This window comes from Microtus oregoni, unplaced genomic scaffold, assembly GCF_018167655.1.
Source record: "Microtus oregoni isolate MIOR12 unplaced genomic scaffold, Mior012 000037F_ref0000500, whole genome shotgun sequence".
NCBI classification, from domain to species: Eukaryota; Metazoa; Chordata; class Mammalia; order Rodentia; family Cricetidae; genus Microtus; species Microtus oregoni.
In genome coordinates, this window is record NW_024543096.1 from 9701912 (window position 1) to 9729877 (window position 27966).

Consider the following 27966-nt stretch of genomic DNA (forward strand, 5'->3'; position numbering starts at 1 on the left):
AGTGTAACCCTAACTGTCCTAAAACTCATTCTGTAAAGCAGGCTGGCCTCAAACTCATAGACATCTTGAGAGACCCAGGCCCTAGAAAATCCCTGTTCCATAGTCCCCACAGAGACCCCAAATGGCTACGATCCAAGCCCCAATCCAGGGAAAGAAACTCAACCTGAAAATGTGACAGGAACCTCAGGAATTGACATTTTGTCCCCAAACCTGGAGCAGGAGAAAAGCCCCAAACCCTGAAACTAGGACCAAAAGAAGGTACTAAGTCCCTAGATTCAGGATATACCAAAGATATTTGCCTTGGTCCCAAAGTTAGGGTTAAAAAGGTAGAAAGAACTAGTTAAAGAAACACAGTTTGGCCCCAGAAATGGAGTCATTTCTGCTTGTGACCTAAAACCAGCCAATCCCCAAGCAGAGAACATGGACCAATCAGAGCCTCAAGCAGTTACTGGCAGTTTGGGTTTCCCTCAGGCCTGGAAAGCCCTTTTACCTCATTAGAGGTAATCTAACTCAAACCTAGAAGTCTGGAATTCCCCCTTATGCCACTAGGGGCCAGCCAATCACAAGCCCTGAGGCTTGGAATTCCCTGAGCCTCTGCCCCTATATAAGCCCCTATTTTTTTTGCTGCTCAGGGCCTCGCTCTTGTGCTGTTCCTGCTGTTGCTGCTGCTATCAACATTGCTGCTGCTGCTGTTGCTGCTGCCACTTCAGAAAAACGGAGGGACCTCAGTTAACTTGCAAATAAAGACTTTGTTTTCGTGTTTGAGTTGGTCTCGTGGTGGTGATTTGGGTTCCATAATATGGGCATAAAAATTTGCCTGAGGGGTTATGTACAGGAACAGAAATGACTTAAAGTTATATCACTAAAGCCCACCCCAGCATGGGTGACAGGCTACAAAGGTGGGAACCTGGAGCACACTGCACAGCCTGCAAGAGGCATCTCAACAGGTTGCGTCCTTTCCAAATGCCTCAGTTGGTTTAAACCTCTTCCAGGCAGCTCTGCTGCTTTCTGCTTCTTCTAGGCTGCTGGTTTTGTCTCAGAGTCTTCTTTGCAGCCTGACATGACTGAATCTTCTTTGCTATATTTATTGCAGTGGGTCGAATGAGCTTTTACAGGGGTCCCATATCATGTATCCTGTATATCAGATATTTACATTATGATTCACAATAGTGGCAAATTACAGTTATGAAACTGACCAGATTCGCTAGGCCACTCTGCCAGTTTAAGTAATAAAACAGTGGTTCTCAACCTTTCTAATGCTGTGATCCTGTAATAGAGTTCCTCATTTTGTAGTGACTCCCATACTAGGTATTGGTGAAGACAAGCATCCTTGTGCGTGGCTGAAAGTTTTCTCTGTTCCACTGGTCCCCTACCCTTTTTCTCTCTGCCTGACTGTTCCTGAAGCCGTTTATGAAATAACCACTCTGAGGTTTAATATCAGTTACAATTGTTTGGTCAATGTCTTAAATTTTTTACTGTCTAGCTCTAACTTTGAATTAACCCATTTCTATAGTTTATATTTTACCATGAGGCTTGTGTCTTGTTACCTCACATCTTGCCTCTTGGACAGCTACATGGCATCTCCTCGACTCTACCTACTTTTTCTCTGTGTCTTTGTTTGAACTTGCCACCTAACTTTACTCTGCTAAGCCATTAGCCTAAACAGCTTAATTCATCAACCAATAAAAACAACATGTATACAGAAGGACATTCCAAATCATCTCCCCTTTTCTGTTTAAATAAAAAGAAAGGTTTTAGCTTTAACATAGTAAAATTACATATACCAAAACAGTTATTAAGCAAGAATTACAGTTATAATATTTAGTCTATTTAAATTTGGCAAAATTAAAAATACTCTATCATCTATTCTATCTTTCCAAGTCTAAAGTTTTATATCTAACTTATCTTTTATCACAATTAAGGAAAATTATAGCTATAACCATCTGTCTTTAATTTTGTTGAAGACCCCAGAAGGATGTACCCAAGAAAGCAGGAAATGCATTGTAAGCAACTTTTAAAACTCTGGAATTGACAGAGACATCTAGCTGCCTGGACAGTCACCCAAAGTTCTTTTGTAATGGTGGGGCGTCAATTTTCAGTCTACAGGACAAGAGAATCTGACAGACATTCAGTGAGTCAGGTAATTTGAAAGACTGCCTCTATACTAGCAATTTGTCAGTCACTTTCTTCTGTATCCTGCAGAGTGTCTGGCAGAGTCTTTCCTGAAGAAGGTACCCTGAATGACAATCCCACCTTCTTTTGGTAAGATCAGCAGTTATATTTCTGTGGGTCCTGCATGCCAAGTTTATACAGCATACTGTCAAACAATTCAGACAAGAACAGTTTCCTGCCCAAATGGCTAGCAAACCCCATAAGGAGACTCTTTGATGCTAATCATCCTCTTAAAGGAATTGGTGCTGCCAGGAGCAAATATGTCTCATTGTCATGAAAGGCCCTAAGTTAACAGAACATTGCCATATTCTGAAGGTCTTTTAAAGGTATTGAAAACCTTCAAGGAAGGGTCTGCATTGATTACTTGCACTCAGGGTTCAGAAAGAGAAGCCACAGTGAACACAGGAACTAAAGGCTGATGACTTTAGGAAAAGAATATTCTCTCACATGTTCTTTGTCTTCATGTGCTCTTTATTTTTTTTTCTGTTTATTCTACTACCTCTGTCATAATTCTTTTGTCTTAATTGTTTATAGTTTCTTTGCTTTAATTCTCTGTCCCAATTATAATTCCAGTTTTCTGGTGTAGGAGGTCCTTCTGTATTTGTGTTGCTTTCATTGGTTAATAAAGAAACTGCTTGGCCTGATAGGGTAGAACTTAGGTAGGTGGAGAAGACAGAACTGAATTCTGGGAGGAAGTAAGCAGAGTCAGAGACAGAGCCACCATGGAGCTGCCAGGGCAGACATGCTGAATCTTTCCTGGTAAGCTATGACCTCCTGGTGAACACAGATTAATAAAAATGGGTTAAATCAAGATGTGAGAGTTAGCCAATCGGAGGCTAGAGCTAATGGCCAAGCAGTGTTTTAATTAATACAATTTCTGTATGATTATTTTGGGTGTAAGCTAGCCAGGTGGCTGGGACAGAACAAAGGACCCATGCTCCTGTTACAACAATGCTCTGTTCTAATTTGTTCTTGTTCTAATTACTCTATATTCTTTCTTCTTTTACTTCTCCATCTTATTTTTTCTCAATCTATTCCTTCTACATTTTTTATTTCCATCTCTATATTCTTATTCTACTTCTTCTGTCATTACAAATTCCCAAACATATACACATATCTATTCATTTGCAACTTGTTAGTAATAAAAAAAAGCTACAAAGAAAATTCTTAGGGACACAGGCATTCTGTGAAGATATGTGGCAAAACTTAGTGGCTAGTTAGTAGCTAACCACAGCTGCATCTGTGAGGAGGTCCTGGCAGCCTTTTAAAGGGGGCACTACAGGTTACAGAGGGGGAAAACTAAGTCATTGAGAGATCTAAGGATAAGGCAAAGAATAATACGTTATTTTACATTTTAAAGTGTAATTAATATCTGGACATAGTTAGGTGCTGTTGGTCTCTTGAAAGACTAATATAGAACAAGAACAGATACCTGCATTACCACCCTAACTCATCATAAATCCTCCATAGGGCTTAGATCCTACAAGACCAGATGTCTGCAATTTTATAAGTAAAATTTGTGAAAGTTCCGTTTATGATCTGTCCAGAAGCATACATGTCTGCTCAACTTGCTCTGTCAGTAAGGCTAATGATAGAGGGCAGGCTTCTAAGTGTCTCACCATAATGTGGAGAACATAGTAGAGAGTGAAGTCATCCTTTTGACCACCTACAAATATGTGTGCCCATAAGATTGAGATGTAATCATGAGATTACATGTACACATTACATGAAAATGCATGGTAAAGGGGAGATATCATAGCTGTTATTGCACAAGCAAAATTATAGATGAAAGCAACAGTTTTCAGAGTCAGTGGCCCTGCTGGTTTTTGCCAGGTAGGGTTCCTCCATCTGAATAATTTTTTGTGTGGGTTGACATCTGAATTATCAATTGCTATAAGCTGTAATTGCGTCATGGCCCACAATAGCTCATAATAAATGCTTCTGACAGAAAGTTTTGAAAAATACCTATCCATCTGAAATATATCTCTGGATATCTAGAAAACCTAACAACATAAGTACAAGTTTGACTATTATAAATGACTCTATTAATCTTTAATTTTTAATTATATATTATATTTTAAATAAACTGTATAAACATAATACTTTATACAAGAGTAGAAATATATATAGTATAAACATCTTAAATTTGTATTAATAAACCAAAATCCATACTAATGTATCCATTTCTATATCATATATCTTTTTTTCTTGAGAAAGAAATTGACTATGACCATTAACCATTTATAACCAACACCTTTTAAATGAAAACAAACATTCATAAACAATATTTGGGAATTTGGACATAGTTCTCTAGACTACTTCCTGATGACTGGGGGTGCTGTCAATCCCATGGGGATCCTGAGAAAACTCAGAAAATGGCCAAATCCTGGTTGTAATAATCTAAAGGCTGTATCATCTCAGCTGTTCTAGATGTTGTATCACCTGGACCTTTGCTTCAGAGGTCTTGTTTGATCAAAACACATTAGCCTGGAAGGAATCCACAGGTTTTCATCCTCTACAGAAACAAAAACAGAACCTCTTTTCTAAAGTAACATATGCTTAGACTCAAATTTTGAAGTCAAGATATCTTTAATATATATATATATATTGGTTTAGTTTATCAGTTCCCAGAATCAAATGCGTCTCTGCAGTCAAAAAATTAAAAGACAAAAAAAATTAAAAGACAATAATATACATAATCCATACTCTCTGTGTATTTTCCATCTTAGTGTATCTTTTTAAACTCTATTATGGTTTAATATTCATTTTATTATCTTTATTCTTTTAATGTATGACTGTCTGTACTCTTTCTTCTCTCTCTCTCTCTCTCTCTCTCTTTCTCCCCCCCTCTCTCTGTGTCTTTGAACTTCCCACCTGGCTTTACTATGTTAAGCCATTGGCTGAAACAGCTTTATTCATCAACTAATAAAAGCAACATGCGTACAAAAGGACATCCCATATCCCTTGTATAAGTCTGACATTAATATTTCAACATTTTATCATTTATGCGGCATTCATGGTGGCTTTTCAGAGGACTCTTTCCCAGTTTTGGGAAGCATTCTTTTCCTGCTGTGCGAATGTGAATGTTTTGATAAACAGAAATCAAGATTTATCAGATGATTCCATGTATTCCCCAAGATGCTTTCATTCAATCAATTTGTGTTATAAAATGTATTAACAGATTTAATTTGTCTTGCATTAAAAAAAAACTTTCCTTAGTTCTAAGAAAGACATACTTCTCTCCTCAGAAGATTATTTTCTGAGGAAGTCCACACTGCTGAGAATTCTGAATGACCCAATTGAGTGCTAAGCCAGGTTTTTCCTCTCATAAAATTTTGTCTTAAATTCTCACTGTAGAAGGTCTTGAGAGTTCTCAGCGGGTAAAGACTGCTGCCAAACCTAATGACCTGAGTTCATCTCTGGGACTCACAGAGTGGGGGAATTCCTACGATTCATCCCTTGACCAGCACCTGCCCATCTGATAGAGACAAAATAACACTACTAGTGGAGGTGTAAAGCGTTCTGAACACTACAGAAAGAAGGATGGAGGTTTCTCAAAAGCTAAAAATGTATCTGCCATATGGCCCAGATGTACCACTCCAGGGCCTTCACCCTAAGGACTCCAAGGCAATGTATCACAGACGTACTTGCACGTCACTGTTGCAGCACTGTACACGTGGTTATGCTATGGAAGCAGCTCATGAGTCCAACAACACATGTGGAATTTTATTGTGGAAGAAAGTTACAGTGTTTTCAGGAAAGCATTTGCAGCTGCAGATATTAAGCAGAGTAAGACTGTTTTAGAAAGACAAACAACATTTTTGCATGGTATCTGTGATTTCTAGATTCTTCTAATTCGTGGTCAATATATTTTATGCAGATGCATGAAATCATCTAAGAATATATGGAAAGAAAGTAGATCCAAAACTGCCAGGGACTGGTTGAGGGAAGATGGATGGGAAGAATGGGGAACACACCTAACATACAATATATACTTGTAGGAAAATGTCCTTGTGTGATACAGGGCCACATGCAATGATAATTGTTTTAAGTTTTTAATTGGATTTTATTTATTTATTTATTTATTTATTTATTTGTGTACATGCATACATTTAACATGGTCTATGAGTGGACACATGGGTTGGTTTATCATCTTTGTCTTTTTGTCTTATATTTCAGAAGATACTGTCAACTTATCTGTCAAAGTTCTGGACAGGGTTTTCACCTTTCCCTGTTGTGTTGAAAAGTTTCAAGTTAGAATGATTTAAATGTTTCTTTTCCAAATAACATTGCATTCTTAAGCTGCTTCATTCTTTCTCCCTGTAAGAGTTTCTTTTCTTTTCTTTTTTAAATTAGTTTTGTTTAAAAAAAAAAACCAATCCAAATTCCCACTCCCACCCCTCCACCCATTCCTTCCACACATCCTCCCACCCCACCCTCTCCAATCCTAAGAGAGGGCAAGGCACTCTGCCCTGTGAAAAATCCAAGCCTCCCCACCCCCACTACATCCAGGCCAAGCAAGGTATACATCCAAAGAGAACAGGATCCCCAAAAGCCAGTGCCACTGCTAGTGGCCTTTCAGTCTGCCCCAGCCATACAAATGTCAGCCACATTCAGAGGGACTAGTCTGGTCCTATGCTCATTCCTCCCCAGCCCAGCTGGAGTTGGCGAACTCTCATTAGCTCAGGTAAACTGTTTCAGTGGATGAACCATTCATGGTCTTGACCTCTTTGCTCATATTCTCATTCCTTCTTCCCTTCAACTGGGCCTTGGGAGCTCAGTCCAGTGCTCCAATGTGGGTCTCTGCCTCTGTTTCCATCTGTCTTGAGTTTCTTTTCTTTTGTGTTGGGCAGTATGGTTTTATGAAAACTGCTTTGAACTTTGCTTGTTCCTGCTCTTTTCTGTTAGAGCCTTTCCCCCATAGTGGGTAATAGTGTTTTCCTCTTCATATGGGATAATAAGGCGGTATATATCACAAAAGAAAGAAAATGTAACTAAAAAGCTACCTAGAGTATATGATCAAGAAAAAGGAAAATGTAAATCCATGCGAAGACTTCTGCACAGATGTTCAGTGTTATTAGTAATAAGCAAAACAGAGACACAACTCAGCTGTCTATCAACTGATTAATGGGTAAACACCACACTGCACACCTACATAACAGAATACGAAGAGCCTCAACCATACGCAAAAAATTACTGGCAAGTAAGGAATGTTGAGACTAGGAGGAATAGTCTTCCCTAGGGAAAAGAATACCAATTTGTTATCTAATATTAAAATGTCAGCCTTGAAAATATTTCTACAAGTAACACTATGCAGACTGAGCAGAATTACATTTAGGAATGTATATGTGTACTTATATGCATGCAATAACAACGAATGAAAAGAGAGCCTGAAATTAAGAGAGAGCAAGGATGGGTATTTGATGGAGTTTGGGGGAGTTTGGAGGAAGGAAAAGGAAGTGGGAAATGTTATAAAATTTAATCTGAAAAAAACGAAAAGGGGGAGTAGTGCTTGTATATACTACAATGTGCATTGCCTTAAAAATGCTTGTCTTACATAAAAGAAGCCAGGTGGAAGAGAATATGACTGCTTAAACAATTGTACACATCCAGACTAGGCAAATCCAGAGACTCAGAGTAGATCATTAGTTCCAAGAGAACACGAAAGCATGATGGCTAGTAGGTACAGGTTTATTTTCACAGTGAAGCAAATTCCTTAGATTTGAATCTTCTGGCAGGAGTGGTACAACATTGTAAATGATGTGTGTGTGTGTGTGTGTGTGTGTGTGTGTGTGTGTGTGTGTGTTGTTAATTGTAAGCTCACTGTAGTGTAATCTGCCTGGACTAGTTATTTAGAAAAATTCCAATATAAGTGATATAAGTATTTTTTGATCTCTGCCAATTATTCAAGTTCTCTGATCTGTGGGTAGACTTGTTTGCCATTATTCTAGATCTAAATGAGAGAAGAGAACCAGAAACATTAAGCTATAACTTCAAGTCATTCCTTTTGGTTTCTCTTCTGTAACCTTCGTTGACTCTGCCTGGCATTACCTGTCCAAAGCTTTCTTTCCTTTCTCACTGAGGGAGCCTCCAGGCTCCAATCCAAGGGAAAGTTGTACAGCTGGTGAGAGCTATTCTAAAACAGGATCTGCATTGCCTTGACCTTAGCTCCACTTTCATCTCACACTTAGGAATTCCCGATGCCTCGGCCCTAAGGTGCTTCAAGGTCGGTTATAAAAACTGGGTGCCCTTTTGACTCTCTATTAAAATCACCTGTCTCCAGGATGCTTTGATGGCTACTACCTGTCTGTTAGCATCCCAGTTTCCATAATTTTATTACAATGCCTCTCCCTCTCTCTTCTAGATAAATCCATTAGAAAACCCTAAACAAAATCCTATTTGCTATTACTGTAAAGATGTTTTGGGAGGTAGCAAAAGTACATGTATTTATGTAATCTATTATCTTTGCTTAGAAGTCATTGATACAATTTCTACGGATGATCTACCTAGGGTGTCTAGAATAATGTCTACTTGACATTGATACTACAGAATTAATGAAATTATGTTGAACTTACTATATTTACATTTTATTATTTTTCAAATTTATTTTTTTGATTTTTTTGTGAATTTCACATTATGCATTTCAATCTCTTTTATCTCCCCTTCTCTTACCATCTGCCCTCTACCCTTGCAGCTCTCCTCCCAGGATAAAACAAGATAAAATTTAAGAGAAAAGGAATAAAAATAAAATAAAAGAAAAAAAAGAAAAATTTTATTGTGGAAGCTGTAGGGTGACATAGTGTCACACAGTCTTATAGTCTATATTTTGTTACTTGCAAGTATTCATTACATTGAGTCATTGGTCTGGTTTTAGGGCTCTGGTTTTTGCTACATTATCAACATTGGACCCTCACTGGGGCTCCTCTTGGATATCTTGTTGTTGTCCTGTGTCATGGAGATGCTGTAACTTTGGGTCTACAGGACCAGCCCCTTTCATGTGCTCCAGCAGATGGGGTAGATAATGGGATGGGACAACTCATAGCTCTGGTAGCTCGGGTTGTCAGTCCATCAGCTCTCCATTCTCAATACCAGGGTGAACTCTCCAGTACTTCCCGGGCTAGTTCACCCTATATAGTGAGCAAAAAGGGGTGGGGCCAATTATCCTACTTTCATGCCCTCAGGGTCAGCTTGCCCACACCTACACCATTAGAGCCAGCCCTACCGTGTTGTAGAGATGTAGAGGGCATTCTGCCTAGTTGGTGAGAGGTAGGGCTAGCTCTCACTCTAGTGACAACAAAGATGGCTCTTTCACCTACCATAGGCCTTGATGGGCATGAGGTGGTCTTCTCTCCCTTGCCCATACCACCATATAGTAGATGAGGGGAGGAGCTTGGTCTCTCACATTCATATTCTTGAGGCCAGCTCACCCACACTTCCATCAATGGAGTCAGCTCTACTGTGTTTCCCAGGCAAGGTGCAAGGCTCACTCTCCCTAATTCTGTCTCTCTCATTTGCTGCAAGTGTCATGGAGTGGGAGGGCATCTTTCCCTCTTCCTCATCATCACATGGCAGACAAAGGGTGTAGGGCGAGCTGTCCTACTCACAAAAACTCATGGCAGACTCACCTGTGTCCCGACCGGCAGGACTGGCATTACTATGGTGCCCAGGTGGGGTTCAGGGTCTGTTCTCTTGAATGCTATAGACAATAAGGGGTGGTGGGCAAGGAGGGGCATCTCTCTCCCAACTACACTGCAGGACATGTGGGATTACCTTTCCCACACTCACAACTTCAGGATCTGCTCACCTGCACTATTTCTGCAATCATGTCTGAGCTTCAGATATAGGGGTTGCATTATAAATATTCCAACTGGAGATGGGCACCCCATGGTCAATTCTCTGTATTTTGATCAGTAGTAGATCTTGGTAGTAGTCTCCACCTGTTACAAAAACCAAACCTTTTAGCATAAGATGAAACAATAATAACACCAAATCATTATTGAACCCATAACATCAACATTTCTATTAGTCAAAAATTTCTGGGCAAAGTTTGGATGTTCACCTTCCTAGACCAGGATGGAGGGGGGTGGACTTTGGACTTTCCACAGGGCAGGGAACCCTGACTGCTCTTCAGATTGGAGAGGGAGGGGGAGAGGAGTGAGGAGAGGGGAGAGGAGGGGGAGGAGGGGGAGGGAAATGGGAGGCTGGGAGGAGGCAGAAATTTTTTTTTTCAATAAAAAAAATAAAAAAATAATTTCTGGGCGAAAGTTCCCAGAACATGAGGGTAAGACCTATGTCTGGAAAAAGCACACACTTTGGACACAGGACTTGAAGGAATGAAACTGGATCTGATCTGAAAGACTCCTCACCGAGAACTAATTCTCATAGTAGCCAAACGTGCTATGAAGGCTGCTAAGAGAGAAAGGCAATCAGTAGTTCTATCCAGCTATATAGCCTACAACGACTGTAAATCCACAATGACTGGTTTGGTAAGTGTCTTAGAGTTTCTATTTCTGTGCCAAAACACTGTGACTAAAAAACCAGTTGGTGAGGAAAGGGTTTATTTGGCTTACAATCAGTGTTGCTGTTCATCATTGAAGAAAGTCAGGACAGGAACTCAAGCATGGCAGGATCCTGGAGGCAGGAGCTGATGTAGAGGCCATGGAGGGGTACTGCTTAGTGGTTTGCTAAATGGTTGCAGAAGGTTATGTATGCATGTACATATACATACACATACACACATATATATGTGATGTGGGATGTCCTTCTGCATATGTATTGCTTTTATTAGATAATGAATAAAACTGTTTCAGCCAGTGGCTTAGAAGGGTAAAGACAGGCGAGGAATCCAAACATACACACACACACACACACACACACACACACACACACACACATATATATATATATATATATATATATATATATAGAGAGAGAGAGAGAGAGAGAGAGAAGGCAGAATCAAAGAGATACCATGTAGCTGCTGAAGGAGAGAGAAGCTGCCAGAACCTTACTGGTAGGCCACAGTCTCGTGGTGATCTGTAGATTAATAGTAATGGGTTAATTTAAGATTTTAGAGGTAGCTAGAAATATGACTAAGCTATTGGTCAAACAGTGTTCAGTGTTATAACTAATAAAGTTTCTTTGTGATTATTCAGGTCTGGGTGGCTGGGAAATGAATGAGCAGTCTCTCTCTCTCTCTCTCTCCCTCCCCCCCCCCCCTCTCTCTCTCTCTATATATATATGAAACAGTAATAATTAAAGAAAAGGTCATATCGGAGGGGGCATATAGGAGGAGTTTAAGGGGGGAAAGGAGGGGAAGAAGTAGTATAGATACCGTGTTTATGTATGAAATCCCCCAAAACAGTACTAAAATAAAAATCAATAAAAAGGAAGTGCATTTCTTTGGTCATGCTTGTGTTACAAACAGTATTCTTTTTTTTTTTTTGATTTTTCGAGACAGGGTTTCTCCGTAGCTTTTGGTTCCTGTCCTGGAACTAGCTCTTGTAGACCAGGCTGGCCTCGAACTCACAGAGATCCGCCTGCCTCTGCCTCCCGAGTGCTGGGATTAAAGGCGTGCGCCACCACCGCCCGGCTGTAAACATAATTTTTGTCTTACAACTAAATTATAAGCAAGTTAAATATAAGAATCATAATTTACACACCTTGTACTTTTTAGAGTGGTAAGCACTACATCGGACCTGTAATGTGTAAGTATTTTGACTAATTTTAGCATATCTCTACCGTCTTCATAATTTCTAATAAATTTATCGAGGATTCTGGTTAGTTAATCTTTTATGATGGATATATCACCGTACATTAAATGTCTTAAAATTGTTCCTCAATTTTACATTAGGCCTCTTGAGTTTTTAACCACTTAGTCTTAATGACTAACTCAGGCCACTCATAACAGTAATGGCCCATTCATTCACTTAATCTGTTTCAATAATTGGTACAGTTCATTGAACCCAATAGCTCAAATGTTGTGCAAGTAAATGCATCTGTAGTAAGTATGACAGCCATTCAAGAAGTGGTTTGTCTGCGGCAATGCTGCCATCTCCAGGATAATGGCTAATGAGAAGCCTGCTGGTAGCCAGGGGAATATGGGGAGGTAAGGGTGAAACAGTGGAGCAATAATTTGAACACTTAAATTATCATGCACAGATCACGAAACCATTTCCCCTTGTAAGGAAATTTTGTTGAGTTCTGTCTGGCTCCTTAAAAAATGATGTTGGTCAGTTTTCAGGAGCAAGTTGGGAGCCAACTTCAGATGAAGGCTTCTAGATCTGGAACTCATTAGACTGAATTCATAGAAGATGAAGGGGCTGTCGTCTCAAAGGTTTCACACTTAGGTAAGGCCAGAGGCAGAAGCAGAAACCACAACTCATCCCTAATTCCATATGCCAGCTTCAGTCACTGCCATGACTTAAGATGTGAAACTTTGGGGCTTTTCAGATCTTTTGGGTTCCTGACTCCTAGGCATAGAAGCTGTATTTATCATCAACCAGAAAATTTTCAATCAGTATCTTCACATGATAATTAAAAGGTTCTATTCTAGTTAAAGTTTAGGCTTTATGAGAATGACATGAAAATCCATATCTGGCTATAAAATGCCTTTTTCCCAGTGGACTGAAAAGTATGGGATATGAATGCCTTGCAAATTTGCATGTCATTCTTGAGCAAGCACTATGCTAATCTTTTTTTGTATCATTCCCTCGTTAATACATGTACTGCTGAAGCCAACACTGTGCCATGGTTTCTTTTTTTTTTTAATTTATTTATTTATTAAGGATTTCTGCCTCCTCCCCGCCACCGCCTCCCATTTCCCTCCCCCTCCCCCGATCAAGTCCCCCTCCCTCATCTGCTCAAAGAGCAATCAGGGTTCCCTGACCTGTGGGAAGCCCAAGGACCGCCCACCTCTATCCAGGTCTAGTAAGGTGAGCATCCAAACTGCCTAAGCTCCCACAAAGCCAGTATGTGCAGTAGGATCAAAAACCCACTGCCATTGTTCTTGAGTTCTCAGTATTCCTCATTGTCCGCTATGTTCAGCTAGTCCGGTTTTATCCCATGCTTTTTCAGACCCAGGCCAGCTGGCCTTTGTGAGTTCCCGATAGAACATCCCCATTGTCTCAGTGTGTGGGTGCACCCCTCGCGGTCCTGAGTTCCTTGCTCGTGCTCCCTCTCCTTCTGCTCCTGATTTGGACCTTGAGATTTCTGTCCGGTGCTCCAATGTGGGTCTCTGTCTTTGTTCTCCTTTCATCGCCTGATGAAGGTTAATATTCAGGAGGATGCCTATGTGTTTGTCTTTGGATTCACCTTCTTATTTAGCTTCTGTGCCATGGTTTCTGAGAGGAAGAAGCAATTGATTATTCAAGAGTGCTGAATTGCTGGATAGTAAGGTCACTTAAGCTCTGGTGACTCTCCTTAACCTGGGCAGCAAATCAAAATACAACAGCCAAAACATAGGAGTGGAAATAGAAGAAATCATCTTATTAAAAAAAAAAAGCAAGGGTTTCTTCTCTCCCTGGACTAAAATCTTAATTTACCCTCCCATCTTTAAATTGACTTTGGTTTTCAGAGCCAATCAGCTAAATCTAAGATCTGATCAATGATAAATAACATCACAAAAAATTTATCAAAACATGTGTCTTAGTTAGGGTTTCTATTGCTCTGAAGAGACACTATGAACATGGCAACTCTTACAAAGAAAAAATATTTAATTGTAGTGGCTTACGTTTTCAGAGGTTTAGTCCATTATCACCATGGCAGGACATGGTGGCATACAGGCAGACATGGTGCTGTTTACATTTTGATTCAAAGGTGACAGGAAATGAACTGAGGTACTGGGTATGACTTGAACATATACGAGACCTCAAAGTCAGCCTCCACAGTGACAAACTTTTTTCCAACAACATCTTATCTACTTCAACAAAGCTACACCTAATAGTGACATTCCCTATAAACTTATAGGGGTAATTACATTCAAACTATCATACTTGCTAGGTTTCTGCATCTCTCAGTTTTTTCCCGTTGACAGTTTTAGTTTCTAATATTTTATAAAGAGTTATATTTAAGATAGTGCAACTGAATGACAATGGAAACTGAATGTACGTAACATTAAAAGTGTATCTAAGAATTGCGACTATATACATACAAAATAGAATATAGACATTTGTCTAAGAAAGAAAACCTAAAAAAAGTGACATTTCAACATTATCATAAGGAAGTAGGCTAAAGGATTTTGTTAGAATATAAAACATCTGAAGACATAATAAAACAGAAGAGAAAGTTTGTCATGTTTACAGTGTAAGTAAAATTCAAAATGCAAAGAAAGTGTAACAATAAATGCCAGAAAGTGGGACAAAACAAATGCTAAGAAAATATTCATAGACATAACTCATCAAATGATCGAATTGTCAACATTTGAGATGGACATAAATCAAATGGGTTATAAGTATGCAAGAGTTTATTATGAGACAATTATGAGCTATTATAACCAGTAGGCCCTCTGGGAAGAGAGCCAGCACTTCGGTAGGTTTTACTGTAGTTCCCAGGGGCCCGTAATGCGTAACTGACAGAAAGAGAAGCGCCGGTTGGTTTTAATGTTACCTTGTCACAAATTAGAATCACCTGGGTTGGGATCCTCACCAGCTGACCCCAGCTCTTCAGAACAGTCCTGACTGCCTTGACTGAGGTGGGAAGATCCACCGAGCATGGGGAGCGCTTTCTGGTAGCAGTCCATATCTGAAGCCCATGGCAGAGGGAAGAACACTCACTTTTTGCTTGCTTGGCCTTCCCTCTTGTCTGCTTAGCCTCTACCTTTGCTGCCGAGTGTCTGCCCTGGCTCCTGGGATGATGGACTCTAACCTGTGAGACGGAATAATCCCTTGCCTCCCTAAGTGCTTCTGGTATGGTTTCTTTTTAATCACAGTAACAGAGAGGTCAACGAGGAAAAGAAGTCAGGAATAAGTGGCCAGCCATGACAAGACAATTGGCCCTTTGGGCAGGATAATCCTTGTAAATTGCCGGGAGTTTATAACACTGTCAATTCTGGGATGATGGGAGCCATTTTACAACTCTGAAATGGACGAGTGACTGCCATCAGTCTAATAATGCTTGTCCCGCACACACATTTCTGCTTGAGAGACTCCATGGACTGTCTTTCCCTTGACAAACTCAGTCATCTTTGACTCCATTTTTAAGGTTGTTCTTAGATGCCTTATCTATAACTATATTTGTTCTTCTGGATTCTTTGAATGATGGCAATATCTTTTTCTTATCTCAATAATGAGCTAAAGATAATGGATATTTTTTTCCTTTGCTGTGTTGAGGATCAAATCCAAGACTTTGTATATACTGGACAAGTGCACAATCTCTGACCTACACTCTTAGCTCCAAAGAAAATTTTCACTATGAGGTCGCCTTTTAATCAGTGTAAAGTCACAATTACAGTGATTTCTTTTGAAATGTGTCCTTTAACATCACTCAGGAAACAAAATTTGCTCTATACCCAATTAGTTAGAATGAGTGACCAGGACATCTATTTCAATGGCATGCTAAATCTTCCCACCCTAATTAAACATATTCTTTGCTTAGTGAGCATGTTAAAGAAGCTTCTCCTCTAATTAGTTCCTTACTAATCAATCATTTTCAGTCTGATTGTCTTCTCTGCAGGGAGGTCGGGAAGTAGGGCTTTTGCCCGTGTTTGCACTGAGGATTTGGTCTGCATGGCTGCTGCTTTTCTATTCTCACATGGCTGATCGCATTATAAGAAGTACAGAGCTGTCTGTTTACTCTCCCTGAGAGATCACATTTTATGTAGAATTATGAAGGTCCCCTTCCTTCTTGGATAATTGGAAGATTTCATGGTATACCTTCAGTCAACCAAGCAAATCATCATGCAATTCCTGAATTCTTGGAAAGATGCTACACGCTGTAAGATAATACATCCTTGCTTCGATGTCTTTGCAGTCCATGTGCCAAGACAAATTAAAAGTGCAAGTCAATACAAATCAATAAAAGACTAAATTGGTGAATATTAAGTATGCAGTAGAAGGTCAGAGCAAGGAATAATCAGCATGGATTGGCATAGCCAGAAAAGGATTTCCTGAAAAAGATGGTCTGGTTGTATGTGTACTCTGAAATTTGTACACTGAAGTCTAACTTAATGTGATGGTGTTAAGAGGCAAGGTTTAGAAGATTGTTAGGCCGTGAGGGCCTCAAGCAATCATGGATTGTGTTCGTACTCTTGTAAAAGAGGGTCTCTGTGGGGCTTTGAAAGAAAACGGCCCCCAAAGGGCATGGCACTATGACGAGCTGTGGCCTTGATGGAGGAACTGTGTCACTGTAGGGGACAGACTTTGAGGTCTATTTTGCTCAAGCTTCCCTCAGTTCATCAGTCAGTCTCTTTCCCAGTGCAAGATGTAGTACTCTCAGTTCCAGCACCACATCTGGCTGCACACCACCATGCTCCCCATCCTGAGGATAATGGACTGAACCTCTGAAACTGTAAGTAAACCATCTCAATTTTAAAAATTAAAAAACTTCTTTTGCAGGGAAGCATAGCTGGTAGGATATTTAGTGAAAGGGCCAGGTCAGATCTAGAGGACATCATGTCACAACACTCCCCCCATACCCCTTCCCTGGAAATCCCTGGTTGCGTTATTCCGGGGGCATAGTGTATATCTAGCTGAAATTCCCACACGTAGTCAGTGGCAACGACTCACACGAGGAAGTGCATCTTGGGTGTACTGTGTCACCAGTCTTTTCAAGTGTAGAGCAAGAAAATGCTTCTATCCTGAGATAGAAAGTGGAACACTGTAGTACCCATTCCCTCAGTTAATTAAATCTATTTCCAGAGCAGCGGTCCTTTTATTTGGATTATTCACATTATTGTGAAATGGGTTTATTAAATTTCTTTCACTCCGTACTATAGAGCAAGGAGCTTACAGATGGCTGCAGACCATGTACTGGGCAATCTAACAGATATTCAGAGACAGCATGCGGTGTTGTGAGGGAGTTTGGAGTTATAGGTCTCCTACCAACCTCTCACTTATTTTGGCATAGGGGGAGAAATTAGGCTGAAATAAGAATTGAGACCTCTTACTGTGTTTATATCAGCATGGAAATTTAGAAAGGTTAACTTTTCCTTAGTGAGAAATATTTGAGGATGGCTGCTGCCTACCCATCCCCACCACCTAAAAAACGGCTGCATTTGCTAGGTGATCCACCTCTCACTAAACTGGACACGCACTTGATCCCTGCCTGCAGTCCTTCTCATTCCCATCCTTGGGGACCCAGATACTATACCTGAGCGGCCATATTTAAGAAACCAGTAACAATAAACCAGGCTGTCCAAGTTTCTTTGTTAAGCATTTCTGTTTTAAATGAAACCAATTGCTCTTATGGATGGAACTTAAAATTTGATTTCCCACTCCATACATTTCTTACTACAAAACTGACATCTTTATAAGAACTTAGTTTTTCATAAAGCAAAGAAAATCAGCCTACAAACCACAATCCCAGAGAGCTTAGAGAACAATGAGGACACTAAGAGAGACTTACATAGATCTAATCTACATGGGAAGTAGAAAGTTGAAAAAGACAAGATCTCCTGAGTAAATTGGGAGCATAAGGACCTTGGGGGAAGGTTGAAGGTGGTAGGGGAGAGGCAGGGAGGGGAGCAGAGAAAAATGTAGACCTCAATAAAAATCAATAAAAAACCAAAGAACTTAGTTTTTCTAGTTAGGCAAGCATAGGTTTGGTTGCCTTTGATATTGCACATGTGGGGATGACCACCGTATTAACTATCTCAAGATGGTTAATAGTATATTCATCAAGGAAGTGAGTAGATTACTAACAGTGTTAAGATTAATTTTAAGAGTAAATGAAACTAAAGGTGCATAGGTCAATACTTGAATCATTATCAGTAATTAATCAATGCTAGTTATCACTAGTTTAGCGAGAATTCCTGAATATCTTTCCTGAATAGGTGTAATATTGAATAACTTATGTAGGTTCTTTGTGCCAGCATTTAATCATATGAGAAATGTATTTGTTGTTTGCTTTTAAAAAAAGACAAACTATCTTAGGATGTATTTTCTGTGTTTTAGTGTGTTGCCTTTATGTATAGATCTGCACCATGTGCATGCAGTACCTGAGGAGGCCAGAAGGGGATGACAGATTCTCTGGAACTGGCCTTAGAGATGGTTATTAAGATACCATCTGGGTGCAAGCAACCAAACCTGGGGCCTCTGCAAAAGCAGCAAGTGCTTTTAAAACACCGAACCATCTCTCCAGCTTCTTAAGCCATCCCTTCAAACAGCTCTGGATGGTGTTACTCAGTGTTTAAAGAGGCAATCCAGAGAGATGGAGTTTCTTGCTTCAGATCTTGGTCTGACTCACTGGTTAATAGGGATTTGAATACAAGTTTTCCTATGTGAGATCCTGATTCTTTCATCCAAATATCGCAGAACTTCTTCAATGACATAGTTAAACGTATGACCTAGATAGTTCTTTCTATCACTAAAATGTTCCAGTCTAATGAAGCTGAACACCCAGCTCAAAAATACAGATGGAAAGTAGTCAGAATAACAACAGTAGCCGGGGAGCCTGAGGCTAGAGAGATGAATACATGCAATGTTGGAGACTGTATAAGGAAACTGGCCAGACCAATGAGGCACACCTGTGATGGTCTCAGTTGCCCTTATAGATGGGATTAAACCCCATGACCCAGCTGCCTCTGTGAATCTATCCCTCATACCACTACCACCACAGGTAAGATACACAAAAGAATACGTACCAAAGCCCGCATTTTCCCCACCACACTTTTGATCAGATATCTACTGTTTAAAGTAAGAGGACATGACACTCACCCCCAATGGTGAGAAGAAGTGTGGTTGTAAACCTGCATTTTAACAATGTTTTGGAGACATATTCTTCATCCCTCTAAATAATTATTCTTTGGGAGCAGGTACAAGGAATCCAGGAATAAAATAAGGGTGCAGTCTACTGAGTTGGAATGCCTGCTTGAAATTTGGAGGCTAAAGTGTTTGTAAGCCAAATTGGAAACTAAATTGCATCCAATTTCCATTTCCCAGTGTTCTGGGAAAGTGTGGGCAGGAGCTGATGAAAGAAAGACTGCCTAGGCGGCCAGACATTCGGGTGAGTCTCCCGACAGTCCTGCTTCAAGGGGCTGTACACAGAATCAGCAGAAACCTGGCAGATCCTCCAATGTAGTTCAAGCAGGGCACAAGGGATCAAGGTATGTGGTTTTAGGGAACTGCTTTCCTTCTGAGAGAGCAGTGTTCTTTCACCTCTGAGCCAGTAGATAGGTCTCCAAGAGAATCCCTTGTGCTAGCTGAGGCTAGCCTCCATGCATCAGATGCTGGTTGTCATTTTACTCTCCACAGAGTGGGTGATGAACCATACAGTCATGATTTAATGTCTTCTGAATTGTATGGCCAGAGAACAACTGTGAACATAGAGTGGTCTATAGGATGTTTACGGTTTTTTCTCAAACTGAGGTACTAGGAGAGTGAAGGGGGGCACTGTAAGTAGGACCGTCTCAGGTTGCTGTTGTAGGAATTCTGCCCACCAGCCTTTGACACACTTTCCACATATACCTGAAGGCAGAGTCCTCTTATTCTTGTCATTCCCAGAGGAGATATTATTCCTAGGAATTCCTTGCCTATAATCCTTTATCAAATATCCTATTCTACCACAATTAAAATATTTGACATTTTGATGTCTCCTCATACCTTTGGAAATTGCTTCTCCTACCCAAGATTCAGTATTATAGTCAAATGTCTCAATGTTCTTTGTATGCAGGATCCATTGGACCAATGAATGCAGATCAACAAAAGATAGACAAGGCAACCTGATATCATTGCAAAACTCTTTGGGGGGGGGCCTCTTGCAGGCCCCCAAGTCAAAAGTGGTCCAGTCATTCCCAGTCATTGTGGAGGACACGTCTCACCAGGAAAATAAAAAAATTAGCAGGTATAGACACAGCAAAGATTATAGTGCCTTTTACTTTTGATGAAATTAAAAACTTATAGAAAGACAACGAACCTTGGCAAAGAGCTTGTGCTAATTTATTTTGGAGAGATTAATAGCAATTATCCCAAAAGTGATAGAATTAACCTTATAAAGAGAACTGCTTGGATCCTTCCCTGCATTGTATGGGACATACCAATAACTGGAACCCATATATTCTATACTGATGCAAATAAATCAGGAAAGGCAGGTTACAAATCAGAAGATTTAAGTAAGGTGGAACAAAGCCCTTATAATTCTGTCCAAAAGGCAGAATTATAAGCTATTTTCATGGTACTAAGGGATTTTAAAGAACCTCTTAATATAGTTACTGGTTCACAATATGCAGAAAGTTGTTTTGCATATTGAAACCACTAAATTTATGCAAGATGATACATAATTGACTTCATTATTCATACAGGTTCAAGATATAATCAGGAATAGGCTCTGTCCCATATACATAGCACATATCCAATACCAGACAGGTCTGCCAGGTCCTCTAGTACAAGGTAATGCAGAAAATGATCAATTATTGATTGGAAGTATGTTGAAGGCCTCAGAATTTCATAAGAAACATCATGTCAGTAGCAAAGGTTTAAAGAAAGAGTTTTCCATTACATGGCAACAAGCTGAGGAGATTATAAAGAGATGCATTGGGGTCCCATGACCACAAACAAACTTGCAAAGTCATTAGCATAAATAAGCCCTCACTATTAGTATGGTGATTATCTCAGTTATTTATTATAGTAATGGAAAGCTGACTAACTTGTCTCATTACTCTATCTGAAAATTAATTTAATATTCTTCTTGACAGAGTATGATATATGCTTATTAATTAGTTTTAATGCACAGACATTATGAGTGGCTAGTTAATATTTGAAGTACCTTCCTGGGAGTACATATTTCTAAAGCAGTTAACATTCGAATGACTAATGAGTTGTTCACTCCCCTAGGGCAACATTGACTTCAGTTGTCTTTGTTAATTAGCATTATGAACATGAGAAAATTTCCAAATGTTGCTCAAGATGTATAGATAGGCCAGAAATACCCAGGGATTACCTTTTATGTATGAAGAGTGCATACATACACTGGATGCTCAAGGGCTTTCACTGTTTGGAATGGACTGTTCGGCTTATGATGCCAAGGAAGCTGAGTGGCTGCTTTCAGCTTCCTAGAGGAAGATTGCACTTCCTGCCTCTGAACAGAAAGGCAATGGAATATTGTTGCATCTGTTTGGGGACAGTCCTTTAAGCATATTGTACACAGAGCTAGGAATATGTATACATATGATAAATAGTCACTCTGTTTTCCTGCCTTCTGAACGTGACATTGAGGGGGAAGGGGCTGTGTGGTGTTTATGTATCTATAATTGCAGGGGTCTGTGAACATCCTTCCATCATAGCCAAGTTGACAGCGAGTGGATGGAACATCATTTTTAGCCTTTTTCCTACTATGGAGAAGAGGGGATGTTTGACATTAATCTGCAATTTAAAGATATGTATGAGCCAGAGATTGGTGTCCATTTGGGATCTGATGAATTCTGACATAGTAGAATCACGGGAGTCACAACTTTTCCTGTGTATGAAGAAACTGCAGCAATGTGCCTGTTTTGGGAAGATGGGGGTTGCTAAATCATCAGGCATTTTTTTCAGAGTATATGTACAGGACTCCAGATGATGGGATGCGGCATTTATTGGAAGGGCTGCCCAGAGAAGGGGTTGGGCAGTGTGTAGCTAGAGGGCCTTTGCTCACTGTCACCATTCCAAAAGGTGTGTCTATGATCAAGGTGAATAGAGTGGAGGCTGTGTGTGTGTGTGTGTGTGTGTGTGTGTGTAACTGCAGGAAAACTTTGTATCCTGGTCTGAATGTGGAGGTCAGAGGAAAACTCAGGCACTGATTTTTGCCTTCTACTTTTGAGACAGGGTTTCTTTTTGTTGTTCTTAGCTGCATGTGTCAGCATAGCTTCTGGGTGTCTCTTACCTCTGGGGGGAGCAGTAAGATCATGGATATGTTCTGTGTTATCTGACTTTCCCTGGGTTCTTGCAGTTCAAATTCAGGTGCTCATGTTTGCAAGACAAGTATACTATACCCTCTAAACCATCTTCTCAGCTCCCCAGAGTGAGTTATATTATTCTGAGAGGCCCATGCTCAATGTTTATGCAGGAACAATTGTGTATGAAGAAGCAACCGACACTCATTGGTAGAACCCAAGCAAGATAGGGAACCCTTTTCTAAAGATCTTAGTCTGGTTAGCAGGTGAGAAGGCTCAGTGGGTAAAGGTTCTTTCCCACCAAGCCTGGTGACCTGAGTTCAATCTCCAGGACCCACAGGTAGAAGGAGAGAGAAACTGACTACTGAAAGTTGTTTTCTGATCTTTGAGGGCACACACACACACACACACACACACACACACACACACTACAAACATATACACACACGATATAATAAAATATTTTTAAAAGATCGTGGTATACTTAAATTAAAATAGAATAAAATAACTCAAATAGTTTGAAAGGCAGGTATTTATATTTTCAGTTATGGAGACTAGAAGTTGGGGTGCCAGCATGGTTGGAGTTTATTGAGGGCCCTCTTTTTTCATTGTAGGCCATTAGCTGCTGTCTGAGTTCCCAAGTGGAGGAAAGGATGAGAGAATTCTCTGTGCCTCATTCATAAGGACATGACCCCCATTCATGAAAGCTCTCCTTTCATGGTCTACTCACCTCCCAAAGTCAGTCTGTTGGGGATTAGGATTGGAACAAATGAACATTGTGGAGGTATAGACTATATAGCTGGGAGCTGCAGGCAAGTGGTGATCCATAGCCCTTTGGAATGCTATAACAGTTTCCAGTGTTGATGTCAACAATCAGGTTGTTTTTTTCTCTACTCCATAAGCCATTAATGTTGCTTCCCAGATTCCCAGCTGCCTTTACTACATGGTTTGAAATAGGAATATAACTCTAATTCTAGTGACTTTAATGTTTGATTAGAATTGCTTCTAAACAGTCTTTCAAAGTAGCGCACCTTACTGGGAACAAAGATTGAATTATGGCATGATTTGATTTCAGACCTATCTCAAGACCATGGGCTTCAGAAGGCCTCCAGCTATGCGTCCCAGGGTTCAGGCTACATCACTAATTTACAAAGGGCAGAAAACTGTAGGATAAATAAACAAAAATATAATAAAATCAGTAAGAGAAGGAAAGGCGGCTTATCTGGTTTATTCTGATATAATTGCAGTTGCTGGAGCCAGGAAGGTCTTCAGCTCTGCAGTCAGACACATAATTCCCCTGCTTAGAACTCTTTAGAGACTGTTGACGGAACTCAGATGAATGCCCAAATTTTTCTCAGAGCCGCATCTGACCTGTTGTCTGCTTCACTCTCCAGCCCCATCTCAAGTGGCTATGCTGGCTAATCTGCATTCTCAGGTACCTGTTCTTTGGCTGCTGCCTGAAGGATTTGGACAGATCGCTCCAACTTCTTGAGACTTTCAGACATATAGCTTGGATCGCCGTAAAAACACCCTTCACCAATGACGATGTCCCACTTTTCCAGACCTAACCTCATTCTATGCTTCATTGCACCGCATTTGGCTAATTTGAAACTATTTTATTTAATGTGTGCACTTGCTTGTTTAAATTGACTTAGAACAGCACACAACATGTGTCATTCTGCCCACTCTGCATTCTGAAGGAGACAGGATTACGGCGTTAGTCTTCTGGGCTTAGTATGTTTGAACTTAAAACTCTTGAATATCTTTCCTCCCCATGTTGTTAGGTGAGAGATCCTACCTAATGTTCTTCACTGTTACATAAGGACTGACAGAATAAGTGCTTAGTGTAGGACTTTTGACTAACACTCATGCTGCTAATACTGTCATTTTTTGATTATCTAATAATATGCATATTTCTTGCATGGATTAGAAATATAGAATGAGGCTGTGAATTCCTTATTCACTATTGGTGCAAATACAAATGGTTGCAGTCACCCAAGAAATTAGTGTGGAGACGTCTCAAAAGACAAAAAGTAAATCTACTATACTGCTAGACCAGTCATACCTCTTCTTGGTGTATGCCCAATGGATTTGACATCATATTTCACAGATACTTGCTCATCCATGTTCATTGCTGCCCCATTCACAATAGTTAGGAAATGTAAACAACCTAAATGTCCTTTAATAGGTGCATGGATAATGAAAATGTGGTACATTGTGGTACATTTCCACTATGAAATGCTATTCAGCTGTAAAGAAAAATGAAATCATGAACTTTGCTAGTATCATCTTTACTAGATCCCTCCGTTCACCAAGTGAGGTGACCCAGGCTTAGAAAGACAAACACTGATTGTCCCCACTCATCTGTATTGTGTCTTGTTCTTAATATTTGTATTTCAGGCTTGGGACTAGATTCACTGAATCAAACTCTTGAAACTATGCATCATTGCATATGTGATATTGTGCCAAGATTCTTTTGTTGTCCTCAGTCTACTTAACCTCCCAAATACCTTTAATGTAGACCTAATTCTGTCTTTCTGCATGACAGGGGATGAAAATAAAAGTTGTGCTGGTACAGGTGGGACCAGCAATCAGCATCTCTATAAGCTGCGCATGTGCGTTATGTACATCCCAGAATGGAAATTATTAAAATTTAATATGATTTTCTGCTCATTGGACACTTTCGCTTAAAAAAAATAACCTCACTGGAAATTGTTATGTCAAAGAAAAATTATCTTCTTGCCCTTAAGCATGCACAACAGCCGTGAGAGCTCATCAGCAGAAACACATTAAAGGGCTCTGGCTTAGCTTTTAGGTTATTTTCATAATTTCTTTCTTACTATATAGCAGTCATTGTCTGGATGATCACAGAACAGTAGCTGTCCTCTGTTATTTCATGATATTTGTTTTACGTATAATAAATACGAATGGAGTGCAATTTTAAAAGTTTGAGTATAATTAAGGTTGGCAGAAGCTAATTAAGTAGGACATAGGCAGAAAGGTTCTTAATTACCCTTTAAGAAATTGTCACTTATCTTGTGACTTGCACTCTTAAGGAACAAAAGAGCCAGAAGAAGCAGCACAGAACATGTGTGGTGAAGAAGGCCGTAACTCAGACCATCTGGGCGCAGAGGCAGTTGTAACACACAGGAGGAAAGACAGAATGGCTCTGACCTTGTGCTGCCGAACAGTGTCTCCCTAAATAGAGGAGAAAGTTAATATAATAATTTCCTCTGTTGGGATTAGCCACACTCATCTCAGGACATTGGGAAATAGTTTGAAAAGAGAAAGCAAGGCAGGTGGTTTCCAAGAACTGGATGATGTCACAAAATATGGCTGTGTATATATACATTCACACACATACATGTATGGATATGTATATGAATATATTTATCTACACAAAAGCTAAAGATTATCATCAGATCTGTATAGTATCTTAGGCCTATATGAAGCTTCCCCCACCTTGCTGCACTGCTCTCTGATGGTGAGCTCCCATTAGCTCAGGTAAACTGTTTTAGTGGGTGTACCCATCATGCTCTTGACCTCTTTGCCCATATTCTCACACCTCCCACTCTTCAACTGGACTTTGGGAGCTCAGTCCAGTTCTCTGATGTGGGTCTCTGCCTCTGTTTCCATCAGTTGCTGGATGGTGACATTTAAGATAGTCACCAATTTGACTACAGGGCAAGGCCAGTTTGGGCACCCTTTCCTCTTATTGTTTAGGGTCTTTGCTGGGGTCATCTTTGTGGATTCCTGGGAATTTCTTTAGTGTCAGGTTTCTTGCTAGCCCCATAATGGTTCCCTCAATGAAAATTTCTCTTTCCTTGCTCTCATCTCTGTCCTTCCTTTATCTCTACTTTCCTGTTCCCTCAAGTTCTCCTCCCCCAGTTCTCCCCTTCTCTTTCCCTTCCACCTTCCCTTCTTTCCCCAGCCCCATGATCTCGATTTTGTCAGGCGATCTTGTCTATTTCTCCTTTCCAGGGGGATCTATATATGTTTTTCTTAAGGTTCCCCTTGTTGCACAGTAGCTTCTTATGAGACATACTATTTGTAAATATTTTCTCTCATTTGGTGGTTGTAGTTTCATTTCCTATGTTTTAGTATCACTGAATGAGTATTTTAAATTTTATCAAAGCTACATTATCTATATTTGGTTTTTATGCCTGTGCTTTTGGTGTCCTCTCTAGACACGAATCCATTGCCAAATTGAACATGAATATTTTTTCTATATATTTTCCTCTTGAAGAGACTATTTTTTTCCAGTTGTATGTGTTGTAATTTAGAGAAAGCAGTGCGAGAAAGATGCCATGAGAAAGAGCTCAGGTGGAAGTTTTTTTTTTTTTATGGGGGAACTGAATGGGAAAAGGGGAGGGGAGAGGGGAGACTGGCCTCTGGGGACAGAAGAGAAGAGGCAAGAAAGGAGACAGGAGAAAGGAGAAATAAGAGAGGAGAGAGAAAAGAGAAAGAAAGAAAGAGGGAGAAAGAGGGAGAGAGGGGGGGTTGGAAGGGCCCTTTTAAAAGGGAACAGAGTGAATGCTCTTAGTGGCTACAGCTGAGGACATTTACACCAAGGTCAGGACAGTACAGATGCTTGAATACTAACAGTATGTTCTTGACATTGCTGTTGAAAATCAATTCACCACTGTTGTATGGGATTATGTATGGATGTTATTCCAGTGATATACATATCCATAATTATGTCAGCATCATGCTGCTTTGATTGTTGCATATTTGTAATGTTTTCAAACCCAAAAGCATGAGTCCCCCAACTTTATTGTTTTTATTATTTGAGAATTGCTCGAAACTCCATATGCATTTAAGGATCTACTTTTCTACTCTTACAAAAGGGGTCAATAGATTTTTCCTAGAGATTACAGGGGATTGTTAATTACCTTCAGGAGTATTATCATCTCAACAATGTTAAGATCTTTAACCAATGAAGAATAATGTTTTTCCATTTGTTTGTCTCACTGAATTACGTTCAGTGATATTTTGAAAGTATATAAATACTGCAATTTCTTGGACAAATTTATTGAAAGTATTCTTTTCTTTTTGATACTATTGCAAATTTAATTGAAAATTTCTTCATAAGTTAGTCTCTGATTATAGAGCATATAAAAACTGGAAAGAAAATAATGATGTGCAAGTCTAAATAATAGAACACAGTAAAATATATGTGAATTTAATGATATTTGGTATTAAAAAAGAAATACTAGAGGACAAGGAACTTAATATTTACTTTAATGAATTATAAAATGATAAAAGGAAAGAAAACATACTAACCACTACCATCAACAACAAATCAAAAATAAACAAACAAACACATTAAAAACCCAGAAAGCAAAAACACTGAACTCAAATCTAACTCAGCAACACCCAAACTAAAATAAAAGAATATAAGAAAAGCTTAATAATGCTCTAAGCCTTCAGTAACACATAACAACCAGTAAATAATAGTTTACTCACATGAATAATCCAATTAAGAAGGCGATCTCTATGCAAGAATAAAGGAAAAACATAGATGATGACTATGGTTGGTGGTGTAATTATTAGACAAGAGGAACTTTCAAAAAATTTACCTAGGCTTGGTGGTTCACGCCTTTAATCCCAGCACTAGGAATGCGCAGGCAGGTGGATCTCTATGAGTTTGAGGGCAGCCTGGTCTAAATAATGAGTTTCAGGACAGCCAGAGCTTTATAGAGATCCCATCTTTAATAAGTTAGAAAAAAATAGATGATTTATATATTAGGGTTTCTATCACTGTCACAAAA